This window comes from Nyctereutes procyonoides, unplaced genomic scaffold, assembly GCF_905146905.1.
Source record: "Nyctereutes procyonoides isolate TBG_1078 unplaced genomic scaffold, NYPRO_anot_genome, whole genome shotgun sequence".
In the NCBI taxonomy this organism is placed as follows: domain Eukaryota; kingdom Metazoa; phylum Chordata; class Mammalia; order Carnivora; family Canidae; genus Nyctereutes; species Nyctereutes procyonoides.
In genome coordinates, this window is record NW_026575022.1 from 3,720,544 (window position 1) to 3,743,036 (window position 22,493).

General features: G+C 36.5%; 1 pseudogene; it reads right to left on the reverse strand.

The window, feature by feature from the left end:
- Positions 1-3,316: 3,316 nt before the first annotated feature.
- On the reverse strand, positions 3,317-3,955 carry LOC129520973 (60S ribosomal protein L27a-like; annotated as a pseudogene).
- Between the last annotated feature and the right edge of the window lie 18,538 nt (positions 3,956-22,493).

A 22,493-nucleotide genomic window follows, 5' to 3' on the forward strand; every position in this document is an offset into this window, starting at 1 on the left:
TGTTAACCAGCTAAAATTTAAATCAAAAAATTTAAAGAGTCCTTGAGGAAGAAAACATGTAACATTTTAAACTGCATTTTCTTCATCCGTATATAAGGTAAAGCAAGTACATCTTAATGTAGATACTTAGGAATTGTCATGAAAAGCATCAAGTGAGATTTTTAAGTCTAGTGAATCTTTTGATTTAGTTTTTGATGTAATGATTCAGTTTTGAAATATGTAATATTCTTAAAGTAGTTCATTCAAATGAAGCAAATGTTTTAATTATGCTTAAAAATAAAACACATAAATTATAGAAAACTATAAAACTCATTTATTATTTAATGTTATTGAGAACCCAATAAAGTTATCTTAATTTGACTTAAATTTTTGTTTAAAGGGTCAATGAAATGTCAGATTATGAATTAAAACCCAATCCTCAGTTATGTATTGTATTACTTTATTAAATCTGTCTCTTCTAGAATCGTAAATGAGAGGCAATCTTGGCCATTGTTAATGACATATTTGAATCATTTTTGCCCTCATAGTCTGACTGGAGTTTCCTACAAAAGAACACCCTTAGAAATTTAATCATGTGTTTTTCATTATATTTAGCTTTTTCATATACACTTTTGTAGTACTTGGCTAGTAAACACTATGATCAAGAAAATTATAAGATTTACCGAATTCATGACAAGGATTTTAAAAAATAGTAATATGGTAATCAGTGAGAACCCTATATATATAAAGGTCAAAACTTTATTAATGGCAGAAATTTTTAAAGGTACGGTGGTGAGCAAATGAATATAATTTATTATTAACTTCCATAGAAGCTTCCTTTCTTCAAGATTTAGTTTTAATTACATGTTAAATATGATTTGCAGTGTTAGCTGAGATTACACCAATATCTTTGGTGGTATTTTTTCAAGAGATGACCTATTACACATTTTTGTAAATAACCAGTTGATCCCCATGATATTTGGTTTTATATTAAGCAGCTTAAAAAATCTAAGGCCAAGAAGAAAGCATTATTAAAAGAATCTTTTTCTAGCAAAATAAAGATATCACACTTAACAAAAGCAAGGCTGTGCCACATTTTTTTTAATCATGAGGTTGAAAGTCTAACAATTTGTAAACAAAATAATTATATCAATTTACAAATTTATGTGACATTTAAAAATTTCCCCAGTAAGCGATGATATCTAATGTAGCTATCTCTATTTTTTCTTGTCAGCAAGGAATACATGACCCACTAAGATATATTAAGGGTAGGTGTATCGCACTTTGATACAGAAAGAATAAGAGATACTGTATTCCATTACTATAGATACAATTTAACTAAAATCAATTCTTATTTTGAATCTGCTAGAAATTTGTAAAGTTTTAGCCATAGTAATCATTCAGGAAGACTGATATATCATCTTTTAGTTCACTTTACCTGCATTATTTAGCGCACTTTACATGACAACAAGAGAAATAAAGTTTAATGTCCCCATATATATGACGGATGACAAAGATCCTCTGCTTGACCAAACTCTAGTCAGGCCCCTGAACCTTCTCCTAGGCACCTCTGTATGTTCATTTCCTTGTAAAATCTAGTTTTAGCAAGAACCCTGAGAGATCAGTTTACTCAGAACATCTCACTTTCCACATCTGATCACCCCGGCTACCTGACCAGGCTCCTCATCTTCCACATTTCCCAAGTGATGTCCAATCACCCTGGCCTGTCCTCAACAAGAATTCTGTTATGTCAGCTTAGCCAGAACCCCCCTTACTCCTGAGGCTCCCTCTTAATAATTTTCCATCCACTGCCGCCTTTTACCCTGTTCCTCAGCTATAAATACCCATTGGCTTATGCTGTATTTGGCTTTGAGGCCAATTTCTCTCCCTGACTCTAAAATCTCATTGCAGAGGTTCCTATACTTATGGCAATAATCCTGAATAAAATCTGCTGTACTGTCCTTAACAAGTGTCACTGAAAATGTTTTTCTTCAATAAGTTTATGAAATATATATATACTGATATATAATTGATATAATACCTATTTTAAAGTTATTCCATGTTAAGAATTAAAAATAATATTATCTTGCCCATTCTGAAAAATAATAAATCTAAATGAGTCATTAATTCAATGCCAAATATTAATTAAACACCTTTTACAATGAGGCACTATACTGAGTATATTAACAAAGATTTACCAATTAATGAAACTAATAAAGACCTCTTTGAAGCAACATCCCTCATAGCATGTTTTTTTTTTTAAGATTTTATTGACCTATTCATTAGAGACACAGAGAGAGAGAGGGAGAGGCAGAGACACAGGCAGAGGGAGAAGCAGGCTCCATGCAGGGAGCCCAACATGGGACTCGATCCTGGGTCTCCAGGATCACACCCTGGGCTGAAGGCAGCACTAAACCACTGAGCCACCCGGGCTGCCCACATGTTTTTTGTTTTTTGTTTTTTTTTTTGTTTTTTTACTTTTTTGACCACCTGTAAATCTTCATAAAAATATAAACTAAAAGTCACATGTTATACCTACTATGTCTGTATTTTGGTTTTAGAATCTCAAAAATACAGGTGATTCAAAGGTGCAATAAAGGTTCAGAAACACTATAGTAATTTTGAAAACCCTGAGAAGCTGATTCAGAAAATAAAAGAATAACTCTAGATATCACCTTTTTTTTTTCATGTATAAAATCCCTGGTGTTTAACATTCAAACTGCTGGGCCCCATCTCAAAATTTTGATTATGACTAGAATAGTATGGTAAAAGATGAAGGAGTCAAGGAGGAAAAACCTTCGGTTCAGAAATTAGATCTTTCACAATTGCTTCAATCCTACGCACTCTGTCCACTTTATAGAATGTGCCCCCTCATAACCGAATCTTCCATTTTGGGGCACCTGACTGGCTTAGTTGGTAGAGCTCTAACTTGATCTCCTGGTTGAGTTCAAGCCCCATGTACAGTGTAGAGCTATAGAGCCACACATTACAGTTAAGGGTATATTCTCCCACTCATTGTATATTCCGAATATACAATGCAAACTGGCTTTTCAACTCTAAGATACATCCATGTGCTATCACAGGTATCACATTCACACATTCTAAACAAAAATGTTCAAGTTAGATACTGGGCCAAATCCTTTATGTGCTGGTGCCATCTCTCGCACACTTTCTGAGGGGAGCTGGTAGAGGAGCTCAGGCCCTCATATCCTTACTCCTAAAAATCTGTTTAGGCGTGTTTCTGTACAGGTAGGGAGGTAGGGGTGCTAAAGAATTTATACCCAGACCACAAGAGAAAAGCATTGCTAGCATTTAATGAACCTCCCCCTATGTGGTTTCAAGCTACTAGAATGCAGGCGCCCCCCACACCCTTTATCTTCTCGTCAGCTCTTCTACTGAAGAATTGGCCTTCACGATGACAGGCTGTTTTGGGAGCTTTCCCTTTCCCAAAACTTTGTAGTAGCCCAATCGTACCACATTGATGATAGGAGCAGCTCCAGTCTTTTTTTTTTTTTTTTTTGGCAGCATTTACCCGTGTCTGCTCACTGACTAAGGTCCACAGTTTATCAAGGTTGACAGTTGGGCAGAAGCTCTGGTTCCTCTTTAAGTGGTAATGTCTCATACTGACTTTTCCAAAGTAACCTGGGTGATATTTGTCGAAGTTGATCCTGTGATGATGCATGCCACCAGCATTACCCCGGCCTCCTGGGTACTTCCGGTGCTTGCCGATGCGACTGTGGCCATGGCTCACCTGGCCCCGAAGTTTCTGGGTCTTCCTCAGTCTGGATGGCACATTGGCGACCCAGAGGAAAAAGGCGGTATCACCATTTCTTAACAACACCCTGCTGATTCTAATACAAGTAACTGATGGAATATACTTTGTCCAGGAGGCTAACTTAGCACAACAAAGATGCCTATAAACTCCAAGAAGTATTTGGTATCTTCCTAGTTTTTCTTTTCCTATATTCTTTGTCATTGCTGTTAGCATATCTTAAGGCCACAGAATTCTAATTATCTAGAATTGAAAAACTGGTACAAATTCTTATGAGTTAGAGTCTTATTTTATGAGCAAAAAGATAGAAGTCATGCAGAATTATTCTTACAATAAATTTTGGAACAACATTTCAGTTATATTCTAGAGAGAGAGAGTTGGGGCACAGAAACACTGTGCCTTTCCCAAGTGGGTTTCTTGCATATGGACTGTGACCTAGAAGTGCATCATAAAAATCAACATCTATAGTGAATCTGCTGCAATAAAACTGTCATGGAATATTACAGATGATGGTCATCCTTCTTTGGCGTCTTCATTTTAAAGATAAAAAAAATAGATTACAGAGATTTTTTAATTTTTCAGAGAGGCCAAGCCTTCCTCTTATATAATAAACTTAATCTACAATTTACTCAGAAAAAATATTTTCAATGTGGAAACAACTTTTGGCTTCCTAAAATCTATTAGATTGTCTTCACTTTTGCTATTGTCATAAGGATCCTAAGTGCTTTTATAAGAAGTATTATTAATTACTCATCAATCAGCTTCAGTTTCATAATAAATTACTCTAATAGTGAGTGGCTTTTTTCCTCCTTAAAATAAAGAATTTTGTTTAGAAATTGTTTAAAATAAAAGAAAACCCTGTCAAGAAAGACCAGGTGGAAAATCAGTTCCCAATAAAATGGAATTTTAGGGCAATAAAAGTCTAAAAGGCCACGAAAGAGAAACAAGACCATTGTTATTTGAACAATGGCTAGTTAGTTACCTGCATTTTTCGGCACTGTCAATCACTGAATCTGGGTTTTCCTCTGAATTCCACATACAGCATTCACTACCAACAGTTTTTTCATAAAATATCTGCCTTCTATACACATCTTAGGGCAAACTACCACCAGGAACAAATCAATATAAATACATCAGGGGCCAAACAATCTCAACAGTGGGTGACACATATTTTGCATAATTCTGCCAAAGGAACTGAATAGGTTAGAGGCAAAACAAATTAGGATGAGTTGAGGAATGAGAAGATTTTAAATATTAATAATTAATTTAGACATGGTACCATATATTCTGCAAAAGAAAACTAACATTCAGTAACACTCTTGAATTTTATCTCCAAAGAGATTAGATACTGGCAAAGTACTCCAATTACAGCAGAGGGCTGTGGACGGCGTGGACCTAGAAGGCCCAGCCTTGCAGATCCCAAGGTAGCAACGGCCGTCACCGGGTACACGGTTTGCCAGAGATCCCGAAAGAACTTGCAGTGTGACTACCTGCCTGTTGCACTTAACTCTAAGCAGCAAACTTTAAGAAGCCGACAGGGAGTCCCCAGTTGGCAAGGGGAACAGAGAAGAGAAACATGTGAAATGTAAACTTAAAAGAGAGTAAAATGGAACACAACCTCCATTCAAATCCCAGAGATGTGGGCAGGTCTCCAAAAGTAGTTGTTAGATTTCGTAACTGGAAACACCTCATTTCCCCAAAAAACACAATGCATAGAAATGTAAAAATAGAGAAATATTCAATGAAATTCAAGCCTTTCAACTCAAACGTATCTCAGGGCTTAAAACACACCCTCTAGTCATCCAAGCAACAATGCTTCTTGCTTCTTAAAGCAGGGATAAGACTGATCGAGGACACCAACTAGCTTTACAGAGCAAGTGACTTTTTTTTTTTAAGATTTTTAATTCATTTTTAGTAATCTCTATATTCCACATGGGGCTCAAACTCACAACCCCAAGGTCAAGAGTCACATGTTCCACCAAATAAGCCAGCCTGGAGTCCGTACAGAGCAACGCTCTAAACTCTCCTTTGGGGCCAAGGTCTAGGTCCTTTGAGGACTCCAGCAGCCCTTCAAGGCCTGTGCACAGCAGATGCCAAAGGTCCAGCGATCTGGCCCTTCCTTCCCAGACACAGTGTCAAACACCAGCAATCTCCTGCCATGTTACAGTTTATATTTTGAAATAAGGAAACACTTAAATTCTCTTAAGGTATTTATTTATCCAAACGTGATCTGCCAAGATTTCACACTAGCTTCAAATTCCTCAGTCTTCATATTTCTGTAGTGAGGTGGCCCCCTGAGTGTATTACATAGAAACACATTCCCCAGCACCCAGTATTATCAGTGACCACCCAGTAAGCCCCATGGCCAGTTTTTTTGATCCCTAGGTGATCTAATGAGATGTTAATACTGTTCTTCTACAAAACTCCTAATTCAAACTCATTGGAAGAGGAGTAAAACTTCTGCAAAGTGCAATTTAAGAAGAAGTACTTTTTTGCTTCCTTAAAGAAACCAGTGGGTGCTCTAAGAATAATATAAGGGAGCATGTTACGCTTAAGCACACACGATAATATAAGGGAGCATGTTACACTTAAGCACACGACCCCAAGTCGGGCTCCCACCCATCCCAAGGAAACAGAAATAACAAAAATAAACCTGGCTCCCTAAGCTCCAAATGTTAGGGGGTCGCCCCTCTTAATGGCTGGTAGGCTCACAGAAACCCCAGATATAGAGAAACACTATGGAGGAGATATTAGGGAGACAGAAGGGGGCACCTTGTTTGTGCTCAGGATGTTCACAAAGAAACACCTTGATGGTTACAAGTCCACCATGTTTGTTCTAAATATAGACATGGAATTTACAAATCCACCCTGGTCTTGACATGAGGTTTACCAAGGTCCCTGGTCGGGTCCCTATAGAGGACAGACCGTGAAGGCCCTGGGGGCAGCCCTGTGGGGACCCCCCTAACTCCTGGGGGCTCTCTGTATCTCTGCTGACTACACCTCCATGGGTTTGCTCGCTCTCTGTGGCCAGGAGTCATTCTCCTTCCCCGAGACACAGGAACCCAGCCCTCCCGTAGCACTGGCAAACCAATTCAGTGCGTCTTGGCTTCCCCACGCCGGCCTCCCTCCGCATCCTCAAAGGCAAGCTCCCACACTGACCTGCCCTCACCAGGGTTCTTTGCACACCAGGGCCCCGCAGGTGCCTGGGGCCAGAGGTTCCTCGGTTTGTTCAGAGCTAGAGCAGCAAGAGAAGGAGCCATGGAAGTTTCTGGACCTTCCCGGCAGCTGCAGGGTCCTAGTCTTTTCCATCACAGGTTGCATCAGAAAACTTCGTGAACCACTGAACAAATTCAAAATTGTCCCCAAATTTTCCTTTTTACTAAACTATCCACAGGAATTATTTTGTCAACTCCCATTCTCTTATTCTGCTTGCATTATTTTGAAGCCCGGGTGTACTCGTGTTCTAGCTTAGGCTGGAATTTCATGTTCTTCGGGGCAACGGAGCCAGGGAGCGTCCTGGCCGTGCTCGGACACCGCAGCCCCGGGGAGCGCACAGCCTGCGGCAGAGTCTGCAGCACCGGCCGGGACCGGGTCCGCCAGTCGGGGCAACTCGGGTGATGGGGGGCTGCAAGGATTACACGGCCCTTCGCTGCTGTCTGGGGCTCTCAGGGGTCTGCACCCAGCTGCCCATGGGGGTCCCGACTGCACCCACCTGCCCGCGCGGGTCCGCACCGCGCCCACCTGCCCACGCTGGGTCTGGCTGGGCCTCCATCTGGTTCGAACGGCCTGATCCCACCTACCACCCTCGTGAGGACCCCGCACCCACTCCTCTCCCTCCCTCGGGCCCATTATGCACCAATGCACCTAAAAGTGAGGGGCTTTAAAGACCCTTCGCTAATCGTTGTGGGGCGGCACCTTGCCAGCACTCGGACACCCTCAGCTGGGCTCGCTGTGGCACCTGCAGCCTGCAGGCCGTGCAGGACTGGCTGGGGGCCCCAGGGCGCACCTATGTCGGTGGGGCCCCCTGGCTCCCAGGAGCCCCAAGGGTGAAGAAGACAAGGAGCTAACGGGCCTGGCGTCCCCGGGCCCAGCACTCCCGAGCGCACCTGAGCGGCGCACTAGCCGGAGAGACTGGGGCGGGGGGTGGGGGTGGGGGTGGGGGAACAGACCAGTCTATTCTCCTCACCTGCATCAGGCCCGGCCAATTAGCCCAGGCTACCTGGGGTCAAAGGGCAAGAGTGCCCAGGTAATGTCAGCCTCCGGGAGTAAAGAACAGGACCAAGAAAGGTCCTTACCTATACCGCGACAGGGTAAGCAGCATAGAGCTTAGAAACTGTTTACCATTGTGTTAGTGGCTGATTGCAGAGGTGAAAGTGGGCATCTTGACTTGTTCTGGTCTAAATTAACCAGGACTTTGGGCCGTATTCCAGACAAAGCAAGGAACTTCAGACACTTAAGCTCTCTTTGCCCTTCCCGATTTCTGTGCACTGTTCTTGGGCATTTTAACTGCATATTTAAACTCATCGACGCTTTATTATTATCACTGTTTTGATAGAAGCAATATTTACTTGGATTCACCAATATATTTAGCCTAATTTCTGCCTGTATCTCCTTGCTTCTATACCCTCACTGCTGAAAGAGCAATATTTGGTGTTTTCTTTAGCTCAGTTCTATGTATGGTAAGTTATTTCAAGTTTTGTGTATCTGCAAATGCTTTCTTTCATTTTCATGATAAATTTTTTTTTCTAGCTTTAAACTTCTAGATTGACAGTTATTTTATTTCAGCCCTTTAAAAAATATAGGGATGCCTGTGTGGCTCAGTGGTTGAGCATCTGCCTTGGCTCAGGGCCTGATCCCATCTCGGGGTGGAGTCCAGCATGAGGCGCCCTGCAGGGAGCCTGCTTCTCCCTCTGTCATTGTCTCCGCCTCTTTCTCTGTCATGAAGAAATAAATAAAATCTTTAAAAAAAGATAAAAAATATAATTTGTCTTCTAGCTTTTATCATTGTTGTTGAAAAATAGACAAGTTCTATTGTTGTTCCTTTGAAGGTATAAGTTGTTTTTCTCTAGGGGCATGTTAAAATTTCTTTTGTCTGCTTTCTGCAATTTTTCTCTGTTGTGTTACTATATACATTGTTTAACATTCTACTTTGGGGGACGCATGGATGGGGGGCTCAGCAGTTGAGCGTCTGCCTTTGGCTCAGGGTGTGATCCTGGAGTCCTGGGATTGAGTCCCCCATCGGGCTCCCTGCATGGAGCCTGCTTCTACCTCTGCCTGTGTCTCTGCCTCTCTCCACGTGTCTCCCATGAATGAATAAATAAAATCTTCAAAAAAAAATTCTACTTTGGAGTCATAGGTTTTCTGTAACATATGACTTATTGTCTTCATCAGTCTTGGAAATTTTCAGCCATTACCTCTTTAAAATTTTGTCACCACATTCTCTTCACCTTCTGCGACTCTTTAAACATGTCCCACCACATCACAGGTTCTCACCATATTCAAGAGGAAGGGAGCATGTAATGTGTCTATACCAAAATGGGAATCTTGAAGGACATCTTGCAACTCTAGCTGTCACAGTGAGCAATATTCCTGACAACCCTGGCAACATCATTACATTCTATCCCGAAGTTTTAATAAGCTACTCTTATGTTCAATACTAGAGACTTAACACCCGTATTTTTTTTCTAGAAGAGAGAAGGATATTCTAATGGTAAAATTCCCTTTTAATGAGAATTACTGCTACTAAGTTAGAGTAAATATAGGGTAAATTAACACACTTCTGTAAGAAATCATATATAGTAACAAATGTAAGAAACTATTTTGAATAGCAAGAGGAATGAAGCTTCTTCCATGTCCCTAAATAACACTTTCAGAACTAGATAAAATTTTAAACTATGATTTAGGTTCTGTATATTCAAAATGTGGATAACACCAATCATTATCTTATTTTCCCTGTCTTACATTTGAGCATAGTCAGCGTAGAAAAAAGTATACTAGGGAGAAAGGAAGGGTAGAGGAGACATGGAGGTATGATGACTTGACAGAAAATTGCATTAGAGTGCTCTTGAAGGAAAAGTAGAAATTATAGGAAGAAATGAAGTAATGGAAATATTTATTGGTTGCCTACAACTAGTCATAGTGGTTTTTTACTGCTGATTTTTGTAATTCACAGAACTGTGACCATAAAGTGGTCAAGCAATATCACTCAGAACTTGTGCAACATCATTAAATATTATTCCTTGTCACCATCCGTTGTAGCAGCCGTGAATCATCTGGATAAGAATCAAGTTATTTCTCTTTCTCACAAAGTGGATGAAAATCCTTCCTAAAAACTTTCCTCACTAAAACTCCAAGGCAGTGATTATTGTCCCTAGCCTTGTACATATAAGCCAATTCAATCTATTCATTAATTCCTGATCAGCAACAAATAAACCCCAGTGCCATTTACATCCATCTTTCTAAATGCTCTCTCATTTTTGCTTTTGGCTTTGGACCCCCCTTCTAGTTCAAGCCATGTTTACCTAACATCAACCAACCTTTGTTTATTGTTCCCTGATTTTGTCTTCCTTTTCCTGTCGGATTGGCATACTCATTGCAGTTTCCCAGACTTGATCTTTAGTTCCTCAAGGCTATTATTTCAGAATTTTTCTCTTTTCATTTCTGGTGGCCACAGACAGACCCTCCCCAATAAACATTCATTTTAACTTTCTGTGGATTGATGTATTGTTTTAGAGAATAATTCTCATTTATTTTGTTTGGTTGAGATGGTTCCATGACTAGGTGTATTTTAGAAACTCTTAAAATTGATATAAAGTAATAAATAGAATTAGGGATTCATTAAATAAATCCATTTTCCTAACTTCTAATTCATAATTCATTTTTATTATTAAGATAATTTTAAATGAAATAGAATCACAGTGATTATCTGGTATAAACGATGGTCCATCAATTCAAAAATATCTACTACCTAATATAGATGTTTATATAACTATATATGTATAAATTTAACTTTCTCTTGCTTTTGTCTTTGTGTTTTTGTCTACCTAATAAAATGGTACACACATCGTATCATGCTGATATAGCTCTTGCTTTTCAAGCTATTAAGAATTCCCTTGGCCACTGTCAAGTGGTATAATGATTGACCTTTAAATAGATATTTAATTTGGGGTTCTAATAATAGACATAGATGTAAAATATCAAAATTTGATGATTTATAACATGCAAAATAAGTATGCCATTCCGATTTTATAATAACCTTTCCTGAGGATAAGGAAGTTCAGAGAAATTTTAATATTCAGTTGTCTTTAAGATCTGCTTTTACTTCAAATGTGGAAAGCAGCTGTTATCCTTTCCATTTTATTATATAGCATATAGAATACAGTAAAAGAATATAGTACAAGAGAACCAGGATCTTGTTGGCTATATGCATGAGTTGAATCTTATATGACGGAGGCATTCAGCATACACCCACATTTTAATTTTTTTGTCTTGTAAATTAAACATCTCATTTCAAGTCACCTTACCCATTTCAGGTCCTGAGTTCTGACTCACAATTACCACTCTGACCTCCTGGACGAATATAAAAAGTTGACTTATAAATACCAATTCATGTATGAATATTACGTAACTTATTCAAAAATAATCCAGAACTCTTAGGTTGTCTATGTAACAAATTCATTTCAGAATATAGAACTAGAAAGATATTAATGTATTTCTGGGTTAGTATACAATAACAGTAAGAAGAGAAGGATTATCTAGTTAGACTGTCATTATTTCTTTATAACTGATGACTGATAGAAACTTCACAATGCTTAAACATTTAACTGTTTGCTGTCTTTATGTAGTAAGAGAAACATAATTTCTAAGAACTAGTTCCCTCAAATTAAAAAATTATTGTAACTTCTAGCATATTTTGATAAAAATATTGAAATTTGAGGGCAAGATTGCCTGGGTTCTTGTCCTAATTCCATATCTGTGATTTCAAGCAAATCATTTTATGAACTTCACTTCTTTCACATTTGTAAAATTACATAATTATTTTTCTACTTTACTAATTAACCTCATAAGCTTTGGGAATCAAATGAAATAATGTACATAAAATTTCTTTGTATATAATAAAATTCTAATAAATTTAGCTATAACTACTGTTAATGTTATAAAAATGATAATATACCACTTTTTAAGACATGTTAATGAGCCCTAATTCAATATATTTGTGAAAAACCTCATCAGTAATAACAATTAGCTAATATTATCTAAATATTTAAATTTGGTAAATGATATTATAGACACCTTAAGAAGAAAGAAATTGAGCCACAGAAGAATAAGTAGTTTGTCCAAGGAGCACATCTAATAACATACAGAACCTACATTTAATTACCAGTTTTGAGGGCAGCCCAGGTAGCTCAGTGGTTTAGTGCCGCCTTCAGCCCTGGGAGTGATCCTGGAGACCTGGGATTGAGTCCAGCATTAGGCTCCCTGCATGGAGCCTGCTTCTCCCTCTGCCTGTGTCTCTGCCTCTCTCTCTCTCTCTCTCTCTCTCTCTCTCTCTCTCTGTGTGTCTCCCAGGAACAAATACATAAAATCTATTAAAAAATAATTACTGTTTTTGAATTTGAATCCTGAGTTTGAAGTGAAAAGCCTTGAGACACCACTCCTGTCTCACTAATTTACTAATCAGAATGGAATAAACACTTCATATGCAAACAACTAAAAGTAAATGTTAAGACCTTGAAATTCAGTTATGAATCAGACATCATCCATATTTCGTGAAAGTCCACATGTGTATAGTCTGTGTATATGAAGAATCATCAACTCTGCAAACTATGCCCATTTAAACAAGGAATCACCATTTTAAAGGGATGGTACGGTTTCCCTGAACATATAATCAAAATGCTTAAATTAGCTTGGGGAAAGGCTACTTCAGGTCAAGAAATCCCAAAAGCCTCAAGTTAATTAGCACTTACTTGTTCCACTAAGTGGCACTGACAGGCACAATCTTTGGCTTCAAAACAGAAAAAAAAAAAACAAATTAGTAAAGGAAGAAAATAACCTATCAATATCTACTAGCTGCAATGTCAATAGTTTTCAACCCAACTTCTAAAAGATACATTTATAATAATATAGAATATTTTGATAAGTCTAATGAGCCCTAATATAAAAATGCTCAAAGTTTTGCTTTGCTTTTTAAGTTTTTTGTTAAATCAAATAGTGTGTACAAAACACATGTTTAAATCCTATCCTTTACCAAAATCTAAATCTATGCTTCACATAAATTCAGAATCTCATTCTATTCTTGTATCAAACTCCATTTTGCCATCTCCATTTTTTAGTTGCCATGTATGTACCATCAGGGTAGATTGATTGTGACCAGGTTTATGGATGAATTCTTAGATGATTAAATGCTGGATGTACCTGAGGAAAATAATGAAACAGGATGCGATGGGGTACAAACCATAGGAGAAGGTTATGGTAAAAGTTAGGGAGGACATGTGGAAATACTAATACGACAAGATTCACAGATGAAATAAAAGGTGTTGCTGAGCAAAATTCATATAAATAAAAGCCATTTCTTTATAAGGAGTCAAAATGTTCTGATACTTGCATGATAGCAAGCATGTCAAGAAGGACTCCACAGTCCTTTTTGATAAAGCAATATTTTTCTTAATTTTTAGTGAATAGTTTCAGGCTTACCTAAGACTTACTGAGTTTCCTACCATGTACCAGACATTTTCACATTTAATTACTAAAATCCTCATAATGGCCCTAGAAAACTTCGATTAATAACCTCACTATGCAGAAAAATAAATAAATAACCTCACTATGCAGATGAGGAAGTAACATCAGTTGCTTAAAGTGAGGCATTTTAAAAATTGACTGAACCAAGGCACCTGGGTGGCTCAGTTAGTTAAGCATCAAACTGTTGGTTTTGGCTCAGGTCATGATCTCAGGGTCATGGGATCAAGCCCCACATCATGCATCCACAATCAGCATGGAGTCTACTTGAGATTCTCTTCCTCACCCTCTGCCTGCCCGCCTACGCCCACTCAAATAAATAATTTTTTTAAGTGACTGAACCAAGACTACTTACTCAAAATCTGCTATTGCTTTAAGTACCTTCAGCTATGAAGACATTTCCTCTTATTATTGAAATGTCCCTACTAGTGTTGATAAAAATTTGGATTTGACAGACCTAACAAACTCAGATGAGTTCTGTAGTTCTTTTACTGTATCTCATCAGCAGGATCACCCTGATAACATCAGTTTTCTAGTACCTCACATACATGTTGCTGGCAAAAATCACAAAATCACATAAAAGCATGCACACAAACTAAATTCTATTATCTTTGTACTAAAATTCCAGGGTCCAGTCTAGTAATCACCTGGCTGTGGATTACCTATCTTGCAGATTATCTGTTACAGGGTTATATGTCTGGCTAGTTTCAATAATATTCTCTTCTCTGGGTGGGTTTAATGTTTAGTGTTAAAGAAACTCATCATAAGGTTAACCTCATTTTTTTTTTTTTACCAATTGATCTTTCTTATATTGAAGGTAACCTGGAGCAAGTACTATAACAAACACAGAGGTAAACTGACAATGAATCATGTAAGAAACATGAACTAGGGACAAGAACTAAAATAGCATTAATTCATAGAAATTTATGATAGCAAGGAGTCTGAGGTTTATGTATTCTAAAGCAAAAGTCCTCTTCATGACCTTCCTGACAAGGGACCATTATAGGTTTTCTCTTTGAAGGATATCTTTTTTTATTCCACAGTAGGATGAAGAAATTTCAAAAAGAATCTATTAAGTGTGCTAGAAAGCTTGACTTCTAAAAGATACGATCCCAGCTCTAAATTCTATGCCACTTCTAGCAGAAATGTGGCAAATATGGCTTTGTGGGTTTCTGTGAACAACTTTTATTGAAGAGGTTAAACCATTGTACAACCATGACTCTAAATCCTCTCAAAATGAACACATGCTTCTGAATTGATCTTTAGTCAGTCACGTACCTTAGCCTCTTCTACTTAAAAAAAAAAAATCCATGACCTTCCCAGGGTGCATATCAGCATACAGTAATCTTTCCTTAATATGTGATATACATTGTATGAAAAGTATATATTTGGAACAGACTTTTAACTCTATGGGAACTGAATAATTCAACTTATTCTCATAAAATTTCTATTCATTTTAGCTTTCAAAATTTATATTTTGTATACATTCAAATATGGATTGGAAGGTAAAATAAAAATTATATAAGAATTGTACTTTTCATATTTTTCTTATTTTATTGTGTAATGAAAATTATAAAGTGCATATACTTTCAGGAGCAATTGCAATTGAAATTTAACCACATCATTTCCTAGGATGCTGATATGACTGTGTCATATACACTGGTGAACCAACCAATGCAGAGCCTCTTGATTGGCACATGGAAGGCAATGGCTAAGTTACAACATCCTCAGCATGAAAAAGGAATGTTGTCTCTGAGAAGAGCAGAAGTCTGCCTTTCACAGTGGTTCAAATTCAAACTTTCAAGATCTACCGTGTTTTCTAGAGAAAGAGAGAAAGACCTGTGAATAGAAACTTAAAACACTTTCAGATAAAAATGCTAAAAAAAAAAAACCCAAATGTAAAATAATAGTATTTTTTCAATAAAATGAAAAAATAAAAAATATGTTGTTTTTCCACACTGTCCTATTAGGTGGACACTTTGAGGACTTTCATTTAGCAGCAGCATCTATAGAGTCTGTTGTATCCCATGTGAGCTAACAGATTAGTTTCATAAACTCACATGGGTCACTCCTAAAGAAAAATCAGAAAAACTGGAGGAAATTCTGTAGAGTGTCACATCAGTAAGATCCTAAAGTAATAGGTGGAGATTAGAAGCAGGAAATGTGAACTAGTTTTGCTACAAAAACTCAATCTTTACTAAAGCCCAGTGTGGCCTATGTTACATATAAACATGACAAAGAGCAATAGCCCTTATAACTTTTTCTTCTCCCAAAAGTCACGTCTTGACTTCCCCAAAGTCAAGTCTTTTCCTGTGAATATTTTTTTCGGTTGGTAAAATTATAAAATGACTTCTGCACAGTGCTCCGAGTTGGTTTTATACATACCGACTTAATAAATGGTAGCTATTAATATACAACATGAGGAATTTGCATGATATATTAAGTTTAAACAGTGGAATCTTCAGAAAAATCACTATTGCAGGAATGAGGAAGCTGGATAAAGGAAAAGCAAGACAAGCAATAGGAAAGTCAGCCATGAAGGTATTCTACTCAGGTTAAAAAAAAAAATAAGGAAATGTGTAGAGTTCCTAGGAGATTTTGGAAGGCAAATTCAAGAACCAGCTGGGAAATTGAATCCATAGAACTTGTTGACAGTTGTCACACTGAACAACATGTGCCAGGGGCTGTCATGCATAATTTTCTCTCAAATTTCTCAGTCTAGCATGGCAAATATAAATACAGATAGTTATAAATATGTGACATTATGCAAAGAAGTCATGAGATAATATAGCAGACACTGTAAATTCCATGCCTTTATCAGTTCGATTCATCTAAATTCAGCTACAGCTATGGTCCAAAGTATCCAGCAGGCTGATAACCTCATCTGAAATCCTTTGCCTCAAGACTTTCCAGCACTTTGGGAGCTTACTCCACCTATCACTGTAAGCTCAAGGTGAAAATGGGGAATTAACACGCCAACACCGAAGAATCCTCAACCAATAAGGGCTGGCATTGGTAGTCCTGTTTTCCATTGAGATCACTGTGAAATGCATCTCATAGAGAGTCTCCGAGTGTCTCCATTGTAATTGCAGCCCTGTTTCCCACACTGGTAAAATGACTGACACATTCTTTTCCTTCCTTCATTGTCTCACTTTCCCAACTCATTCACTTGTGCTTCCTAAGACGACTTCCCAAATTAATAAGCTGTATTTGCCTCTGTTTCACCATCCTTTTTGCTTTGGTTGAGGGGTGAAAGGATTACAAAAAGACCTAGAATGAGAGGTGGCCTTAGGAATGAGCTTTAGGAACTGTGTCACTTGGTCAGATATCAACAAGGACTACACTGTTGTGGTCAATGGGATGGTGACAACCGCTGGCATGGTGCTAACCTTTGTCATGGTGTAGCTTCTCAAATGACTAAGATCCTCACCATGGTAGATGGGGATGCAGTCAGGTGGGAGCACACTGGCATATACAGATTCTCTAGCCCTTGAGAAACACGAGACGATAAAAAAAGATAGTGGAACTTACTGGTATTTCTGGACAAGTCTTAACAAGAAAAACAGGCAATAAGCTAGCCTCCTCTTGGGGAAGATGATCACTGATGGTTATTTGGAAGAAATGAATACATGTTAAGCTGCTAAATGGAACTGACAGAAACAAACATTTCAATAATCCAAGCAAGAAGCATCACTGTGTTGGGGGAGGGTTATAAGCAATTCCTTGCAAGCTAGAGTGAAGGGGCTGATGACAAATCTGGGCAAGGTGTCCAAGGCCAAGTCATGGAGGATTTAATGTACCATTTTAAGAAGCTTGGATTTTATTCCATTTGTAATATGGAGTGAGTCTTGAAGGCTTTCACAACTCTACCAATACAGAAAATGATTTGACTATTTTATTAATTATTTCAAGAATGGAAAAAAAAGAATAGACTATAACAAGTACCATTATAGATGCACAGAAAAACAGTTAATTTATTATGCTTAATGGATGTTTGAGGACATTAGGGCTTACTTCTTACAGAAACCTGAGAAAACCTGAAGGGCTTCATAATGAGCTTACTACCGCTTTAGTTTTAAATATACCACTCTTTACTTAAACTTGGATTCTTTGAAATTAGTATCAAATTGAATGGGACAATGCACTTCTCATTCCCTTATGTTCAAAAACAGGATCAAACTAGACTCCCTGAGACAACACAGAATTCCTAACAAAAATATCTTAAATATGTCATGAGAGATTACTGTGCTGTCTGAAATAATGAGAAAGGAGTTCATCTCTGCTCTTCCTTTAAAATAATCCTGCTTCTAGTCTTCAAAGCAACTCATACCCAAAACATAGTTTCATAAGTTATGTTCAAATTTAATGCTTTAAAATCAAATTTTTGGCTGTGAATTGAAAGTTGGAATTTTGTCCCTTAAATTTATGCAACATATGAGAAATGTGATATTCTGTTTAATTCTGATTTTCTAAGCGGCTTTACAAATTGGTTAACCAGAAGCTTTGAATAAGGAATAACACGATGACATTGTTAAAAGAATTTTCATTTTAGATATGAATATTGAATATAACTGTGACTAAATTTGCAGTCTTTCTAGTGAATCAACAGGTGAACGTATGATCTCTCTGATTCCATACTAGTTATTTAAACATTATGCTAAAATACTATGTTAAATAAATAAGTAGTTATTTATAGAACAATAGAATTTATTTTGCTTAATCTTATTTATAACACACTTTTAATTACATTTTTATAAACTAATAATAAAATTTATTTTGCTTAATCTTATTTATAACACACTTTTAATTACATTTTTATAAACTAATAATAAGGAAATTATTGGATCCACACAAGAAACAAACTGTACGTAAGATAGTATTATATTCAAAATTTATTTTCCTATGATTGCAGACTAAATTAAAAAAAATAAGTAAAACTTAAAAGCTTCAATTATTTCAAGCTCTATTAATCAGAATATGTTAGTTTCGGTGCCAGAAAAATTAACAATCAAAATCTCAATGTCTTAAATCAACAAAGCTTATTACTTTTTTCTTTAATCTATACTAAGTGTCCAATGCAAGAGAGTTGGATGATAAGGACAATGCTCTAAGTAGCTACCGGTAAGTCCAGGTTGACTGGGGTTCAACAATATGATTGACATTTTCTACAACTCGGGAAGAGAGAATCTGGGAAACTCCCTACTATTGTTCTATAATCTAACCTAGAAATGGCACCTACTAATTTTTTTTTTATAGCCCATTGGCCAAAAATGGTCACACGTTCCCACCATGTTGCAAGAAAGCTTACAATTTTCGTATTCCATGTGCTTGGGAGAAGCAAACTCGGATTCCTCGAAATTAATGTTAAATTGAATAGGACAATATACTTTTCATTCCCTCATGTGCAAAAAGAGGGTAAAACTAGATTCTCTGAGATATCTTAACAAAAATATGTTAAATATGTCATGAAAGATTACTGTACATAAAAGATTACTGAATATCTGGATAGTCATAAGCATTAGTTACACTGAATACACATGGTAAATGACTAAGGACTATAATCCAATTATCAAATTTTAAAGTGGAAACCAAAAATACCACATCATCATTACTGTAATGAACTAAAACAATTTGTTTAAATTATATGCCTTGAAGTGTGGTCATATAATAAACTGATTTTCTTATTTACTGTGAACAGACTTCTCTCAAAGAGCTTCTCTTGGAACAAGTAGATAGAAGACAACTAACCTTGAATTTATGTGACCACTTACTGTCAAGAGGCTGCAAATCACATTTATTCAGATTTGTGAGTAATGCGTGTACTTACATTTTCCCTGGTATTAGCAAAAATATTTTGAATTGAAATGTATGTCAAATCATTTTTACTAAATATAGAGAAAATAATGAAATGTTTGAGCTCTCAAAATATATGTAATCTTTATAACTCAGCACCTCTCAGTTCAACTACTAGCCCTCTCCACTTCATCTATCATTTAATATCTGCTATTTTTTATAGTTGACATTTCTTTATTATCTGTTTAAGCAATACAAATGGAGCATGTTGCAATGACCTACATATATGGATATATGCCACAAATTAATTATGCAGTGCAACTTACAACTATGACTTGATTTTCTAAAGAATTCATTGTCTTTATTCCTGATAGGCCATGAAGAACACACAGAATGACAAATGGATTAAAAGGTAATGCATCCCAATCAGTAGCTACTGTCATTTCTGATTGGTAGGATTAAGGTATTTATTATTCTTGGAGAGGTTTTTCTGTGTTTCACTTTTTATCATTCTTTCCCATTATAATCTTGGTGACCATAACACATAGTATAAAAATAACCCAAATGTAAAGTCATCAGAATTTCTAAGTTTGAAAAAAAATTTTTTAAAGAAAAACCTGTATCTGGAAATCAACTCTGTGTCTAAACGCATTCAACCATTTATTATATTAACTTTGAAAAATTATAATTTTCCACCTCTTGATTCTGTCCCCTTAAAACATATTGATAAATACGCTAGTTGTTCAACAATATCTATTTTTTCATAGAATTTCTTCAGGATGTATGATCTTCCAAAACAAAGACTATATTTCTTTTTTTTCTTTCCTTGGTATTTATGTATGTGGCTGGGTTCTAACAAATGAAAGCTATCATGTGTTTCTGGGTATCTCTGGTTTACCTCCTTTTGACTTCTTCCTCATCCCTTTCTTCCTACCCTTCCTTCCCAACCTCAACCACATCACTCCACCATCCCCTACCATAGAACAGTCAGTTGGAAGGAACCTCAGTCTATGGGGACTTTATGGAATAGAACCATCATATAAATTCTTCAGTTATGAAAGAAATAAGCATCTTTCTGCTTTGAGCTACTATTACTTTTAGTTTTCTGTAAATTTCAGCTGCACAGAACCTTAACTTGATATATAATACCTCAAAGAACTATTATGGGAATTAAATAATATCTGTTGTTTGTTTAGCATGCTGCCTTTTATTTGGTAAATGTTTAGTTAAATGTTACCTCTTTTAATAGTTATTTAAAATTATGTGAGTTCAAGCAAAAGAAATCAATTAGAGACACATTTATTGACAAGTCTCTTTCTAAGCCTTGCAACACATGACAGAAAACCAAGCTTTTACTCTTACCAAAAAAAAAAAAAAAAAGTTTGGTTGGGAGTAAATACTGAAAGAAAACAAAAACTTCTGCAACTTCCCACAATTCAGTTATAAACTAGGTTTTGTATGCATTGAAAGGAATCCCAGGCAATCATTGTTTCACGGATAATTCATATGTAATTTTCAGAATCTAGAACAAACTTTGTAGACCAAGCCCTTGCAATCACTTTGTACAATGAAAGACTTCATCTGATGTATATACATCTTTGATTGATTATAGAACTTGATATTTGAAAATATTTTCTTCCGACCCTGTTTTATACCAATAGTGAACTGTTAATTAGCTGTTGACTTTTAACTTCAAATTCAAGCATTAAAAATTCTCCTTCAAATAAAAGCTATGACAATACACTTAAAGCAAGTTTTTTTCTTCTGGGGGCACCTGCGTGGCTCAGTGATTGAAAATCTGCCTTCAGCTCAGGTTATGATCCCTCCTGGGATCTAGTCCTGCATCGGGCTCCACACAGGGAACCTGCTTCTCCCTCTGCCCGTGTCTCTGCCTCTCCCTGTATGTCTCCTATGAATAAATAAGTAAAACATTAAAAAAAGTGTTTTTCTTCTGACAGACTGATTTCAAAAGATGAAATTATTCTTCATATATGTCATAGATCTGTTTTTAACAGTATATTAACCCACAAAGTTCAAGATTGTAAATTTTAAGCACTTGCTGAATTTTTCCCATATAATAGGTTTTTCATGGTCTTGTATGTTTTGAGTCGTTATTGCCAAAAGAAGTCAGGGAATGTGGTTTGGACACTGCTTTTGTTTATATTTAGTGTTATGCTCTATTGATAGTAAGTGCTCAATATTTATTTTATTATAAAACCATCAGGTTCTTTAAAAATAAAACCCAACCAGCCAAACTTCCTCTTAAAATTCCAGTATTATGATATTTAAGTCAATGAATATATTTATTCCATTAAAAATGAATGTAATTATTCCATTGGAAATGATTTGTCAATAAATTTTTTAGCTTTTATTTTTTTTAAAGATTATATTTATTTATTCATGAGGGGCACAGAGAGAGAGAGGCAGAGACACAGGTGGAGGGAGAAGCAGGCTCCATGCAGGGAGCGCAACGTGGGACTCGATCCTGGGTCTCCAGGATCACGCCCTGGGTGGAAGGTGGGAGCCAAACCGCTGAGCCACCCAGGGATCCCCATATTTTTTAAGGTAATGGTCCAAGGCAAACAAAATAGTCAGATTAGGTAGGACATTATTCCTCTTTATCAACTTTTAACTAAACATATTATAATTTGTGTTAATTGATATTTTATATTACTCTTTAGCTTTTATATTCAAGCTAAAATATCACAAATTATCTTCCAAGCACACACTCCTATTAAAGTTCATTAGGTGATATAAATTTTGTAACAATAAAAATGTAAAATGATAAAAAAAATTTAAAAATATATGTATTTTGACCTAAAATATATTAAAACTATTTGAGTTTTTGTGGTGTGTTTCTTTTTCTTCTAAGAAAAAGCAATAAAAAAATGTCTATGAGACATATACAACTAAGAAAAATACCTTAGAATAAATGAGTTTATTCCAATAAGTTTGGTGATTTTTATGAGCAAATTGAATTAGATATTTGTTAATTCCCTATTCAACAAAATTCTTTTTTTTTAAAGATTTATTTATTTATTTATTTATTTATTTATTTATTTATTTATTTATTTATGAGAGAGAGAGAGAAAGAGAGAGAGAGGCAGAGACTCAGGCAGAGGGAGAAGCAGGCTCCATGCCTGGAGCCTGATGTGGGACTTGATCCCGGGACTCCAGGATCTCACCCTGGGCCGAAGGCAGGCGCCAAACCACC